Source organism: Pyxicephalus adspersus, chromosome 8 (genome assembly GCF_032062135.1).
Source record: "Pyxicephalus adspersus chromosome 8, UCB_Pads_2.0, whole genome shotgun sequence".
NCBI lineage: Eukaryota > Metazoa > Chordata > Amphibia > Anura > Pyxicephalidae > Pyxicephalus > Pyxicephalus adspersus.
Genome location: NC_092865.1, coordinates 8,046,147 through 8,050,900, shown reverse-complemented (window position 1 = coordinate 8,050,900; position 4,754 = coordinate 8,046,147). Strand labels below are relative to the sequence as shown.

At 40.8% G+C, this 4,754-nt stretch overlaps 1 protein-coding gene and 1 long non-coding RNA gene across 14 annotated transcripts in view; one reads left to right on the top strand and one right to left on the bottom strand.

Annotated features, from left to right (window-relative positions):
* Window positions 1-4,754, bottom strand: part of SGIP1 (SH3GL interacting endocytic adaptor 1) — a 106,955-nt gene that overhangs the window by 83,320 nt on the left and 18,881 nt on the right. The gene's annotated exons all lie outside the window — the stretch shown is intronic.
* The window catches only part of LOC140336382 (uncharacterized), a 20,069-nt gene that overhangs the window by 8,763 nt on the left and 6,552 nt on the right, over window positions 1-4,754 (top strand). The window contains exons 2-3 of the long non-coding RNA XR_011921884.1: window positions 3,572-3,765; window positions 4,103-4,259. This is a non-coding gene — a long non-coding RNA (uncharacterized lncRNA). The remainder of the gene's footprint in view (window positions 1-3,571; window positions 3,766-4,102; window positions 4,260-4,754) is intronic.

Below are 4,754 nucleotides of genomic sequence, written 5' to 3'. Positions count from 1 at the left end.
GGGCATCATTCCTTCCACTGACGCTAAGGATGGGGCATAATTCCATCCGACGCCAAGGATGGGGGGCGGGGATCATTTATTCCGCTGTCGCCAAGGATGGGGGGCGTCACTACTTCCACTGAGCCCAAGGATGGGGGGGAGGATACCATTCCTTCCAGACAGTAACTGCAGACAATCTTTTGCTTGCTGTAACTGGACCTCAGGGCAACGCTCTGTCCACTGACCACCAATGACAGAGCAACACTCTGTCCACCATTACCTAATCCCATTGAACACGGTCTAATCCAGCCCAGAAATTAGATTCTGTAAATCAAATCAGAAAATTGTGCACCCTCCATACACAAGTACAAACTCTACCTAAAAATAAATATTTTATTCATAAAACTTTAGGTCTACTTGAATGAAAAGCTAATGTCAAAATCAGTTGATCCCTTTTACAAACTATTGACAGACTTAAACCATGCGATCGGCGGTCAACATTTACATTTTCGGCTTTGCCAAATACCACAAAGTACGCCCATGCGCCTCCTTTGATAGGAAAAAGCTGTTAAAACAATAACCGAAAACAGTCATGCCAAGAACCTGGTGCTTTATTTTGTTTCCCAAAAACAGTTATTGACTTTACACCCACCAAAAGATCAATACGGGTATCGTCTGGCTCTTTCTGAATGATGGCTGCCATTGAAGTACAGCCTAACACAGAGACAATAAATGATCTACCAAAACAAAAGCAATCAATAGAGCGAGAAGCATATACAGTCCCGGGATAATCACATCTCTTCCTGACGTATGTCAGTTTTGTGTATTGCAATGGGAGAAACCTGGGAGTGCAAGACACCAGTCAAGCAATATAACCCAAGTCTAATTTTCCTTGTTAAATAGCTAAGTAGCTCATCAGTGTTAAATAAAAATACAAGCAGCTCTGTCTGCAATACTTACGTTCATTCCGTTGCTGCACCTTACAAGCTCAATGCTTTGCAATGCACTAGCATAGAGTTTTGTAGTCACTGTGCAATGGCGAAGAGAAGAAGGTTTTAGAAAAGGACCCTGCTTGTCATAATACAAGTCAAAGGACACTAAAAAAAAAAAGCTACAGCAAAATCTACCCATGTAATGGGCAATGCTTGTCTGTATTGTACGTGACAACGTTGGACAGTTGTGACAGCTTCAGGTGATTTCTGCAGTGCAGGGAAATGTGGCAAGATAATTTGAGAAAGATTTCAGGAAGTTATCCTAAACTTATTTAAAATACAACTAAAGGCTCTGTGCCACGCTCTAAACACGTACCAAATCCAGGGTGACTATGTGGGGCATAAGTCTTTACATTCTGTATATAGGGCCAAATTCACCCTAATTTGTGTTTCATATGCTTCCTTTGCAGACACTAGAGTGTGAGGGTTTCAGCAACACAGATTGTAAGCTCTTCAGGGCAGGGTCCTCTCCTCCTCCTGTGGACACTGTCTGTATCTGTGTCATTTGCAACTCCTATTTCATGTACTTCGCAGTAAAATGTTGGAGCTATATTAATTCCATTTTAATTAATAATTATTATAAAACAAGCAGTACTGTCAATCCAGAAAGCATCTCACTGCAGTGGAAGCAATCACAGCCTGTATGAGAGTGATAACTATGCTCTAAGTTCAGGAGCAGTGCAGCATCATTGCCACCCCATCACAGGACGCTGCCTTAGGTGGACTTTACTGGTAGAATCAACAAGTATTTGTGAAACTATGGATGGGAAAGTAAAAAAAAACAGACAAAAAAACCTAAAGTGCCAATACAGCTATAGATACCTGCTGTGCCATTTTTTGCAAAACTGCAAAACCATGTCCCTGTAGATATAAAAACACACATTAATGCTGCCCTGTAACTATTAGTATACTGCTGTACATGCAACTACTTTTTCAACAGTGCAATCACTGACCCCTATCAATTTATACTAAAAATCTGTAACCAAATAGCATTGATCATAATCATGCCAGCAATAGGTCTGGCAACGATGGTGATCAAATTGGTTTGTTTACAAACAAACCTGCACGCTTCAGCAATCACTGTCATTGGTGTCCATTTATCAAGGTAATGCTAAGAAAAGCAGGGTATTTATTACAAAGGTGTACCACATCTGGTGTGTACCAATAGATGCCTTAACTAGATACCTAGATGTATCTAGGTAAGGCATAAGGCAATAGATACCTGGATGTACCACATCTAGGTGTACCAATAGATGCCTTAGATGTGCAAAAAATGGGAAAGATCCTGTAACAAATTCTGTAAATCCTTTAAAAAAATCTCTCATGTACAGTCCACTCCCTCCTTGCACATCATAGCCCTCTCCTGTCCCAGGCATGTCTAAATGAAGTGTTCTCCTCTGTGCTTTTTAGCTGGGCGCACTACCCGGCACTTTGCAGTAACCACCGGGCTGTTTTTGGTTGGTTACTGAAAAACTGGGTCACAATACAGGGACAATGGACAATTAGAACAGAAAACAAAGATAATAGAAAACGGGACATACAAAAGAAATGTGAATTAGAAAGTTGGAACAAGGTGCAGGGAGGTGGTAAAAATCAAAAAGAATTTTAGGAGTTACTGGATTCCTAAAGCGACAACTGAGGAACACAAAATTTGTCATGTATTGCTGTCAACGTCAACTTTGACCACTCGCCTACAGCTTCATCCCCCCAAAAATGTTCTGAGGAGAACACTGCTGTCTGCACTGTTCAAGCTCCTTTACTCCTCCTTTTATAACCTTTTAGACGTTTTCCTGAGAAATACTACAACAACCCTGAGTCTGTTAGAGCTACCGATATCACATCCCAGTTGGCTGCAACCAGCATCAGTCTCAGGGCTTTTGGATGTTTATACAGTGGAGGGTCGTACAGGTAAAATCCATCCATAAAACGGGTTAAATACCCATGCAATCCAATGTCCAAGGTGATTCCGCAGAGCGCTTTGGATTACTTCAATTTGAGACAACAATAATATTATAATATACGTCCCCATACATACATTCTTCCTCTTTGCGATCCTATACACAAAAGACAACCTTCAGCCATTGCTATGACAACTCGAAAAGGCCTTTTTATTATATTAGACAGTGGACCTTCTTTTCTAATAGAGTCTGTCTCTATAGACACAGAAATGCTTTATTTATTAAACTATAACTATGTGTACAGTCTGGTATGAATCAAGCAATTAGGAACCCTTCTGTTTTCTAGAGTATTGATGTGAAGTAGCAGCGGAAACGCAATGCAACCTTCAGAGTTTTATGGCTGTATTTCCAGCATACTAGGAACTTAGAAACCAGGGAAGTTCCTTCATACTTGACTTCCGTGGGCTAGGGTGGTGGCTCAGGTGTTAGCACCCTGGCCCCTGCAGTGCTAGATCCTGGGTTCGAATCCCAACAAGGGCTCTATCTTCATGGAGTTTGCAGGTTCTCCGTGCTTGCATGGGTTTCCTCCAGGTACTCCGATTTCCTCTGGAACTTTGTGAAGCACTTCGTAAAATGTTGGCACCATATAAATACTGTCGAATTGTATAATAATAATAATATTAGCACAACTTCTACCCCCAGGAACATTGAGGGAACCCTTCCTTTGCCCAACCAATAATAAGTTGAAGAGGAGAGAGATGATCCCAACAACTTCTACAGAATACAAGAAGAGCACCAAATGGCTGCAATGAATATGGCAAGGCTTTAGGACCAATTTCATGCCTATCCATGTGCAACAGTGAAGTGGACAAGAAGTGTTTCAACATACTGAAAAGGTAAATGTATTTAATAATTTTTTTCTAGGAGCGATAATTTTCTTTGCAAGCCAAAAGTCACTTTAACACAACAGGAGCACAAGGTTTGCACAGAGACCTGAGGGTGAAGTCCAACATACTTTAAAGTGGAACTGCAGCAAATATTCTAGATTTGGGTACACAAAAAGGGTAAAAACCTGCTGCTGTTGTTTTACACTTCAACAGAACTGATGAAGCAGCTTAGAGGGCTGTAAAACTTTGTCAGCCTTGCAAGAACAAGTCCAATGGAATGTGACTACTACTGGAGATTGTGGCGTAAAATGAAATTGTTGTATTGCTATATTTCAATCAATTTTAGGTAAGAAAGTAAAGAGTTTTGGAAAAGGGACGGCATATTGGGACTACAAAAAAATGACTGGACAGTTTATAAAATATGGGAATAAAGTTATGGAGAAGAGGATCAGCAAGCAGAAAATCATGAAAAGAGTGCAAGGACCAGAATGGCCATATGTACGGTAAGTGAAATAGTTTATGTAAGTGAAAAGTGAAATCTGGAGGAAAGAAAAGAGGCAGCTAGGCTATGATGGACTGTGTGGGAAGTGAGCCGGAGACCTCTTATGTTTGACTTTTATGTTACAGAAGATTATTTTTATGATTAAAAAGGATTTATAAAGCACCAACATTTTACGCAGCGCTGTACATTAAATAGGGGTTGCAAATGACAGACAGATACAGAGAGTGACACAGGAGGATCAGAAGACCCTGACCCAAAGAGCTAACAATCTAGGAGGTAAGGTAGGCTATGGAACCCGTTCCTGTGCTCAGGGTCATAGCTTTTCTAGCTGTTTTGTAGCAGTGACACAAAATGTCTGTAGAAAATATGTGCATTGCAGTTGACCAAGAATAGGGAACTACCGTATTTTTCGGACCATAAGACGCACTTTTTTTCCCCCTAAAGTGGGGGGAAAATCAGGGTGCGTCTTATGGTCCGAATGCATATTTTTTTACTT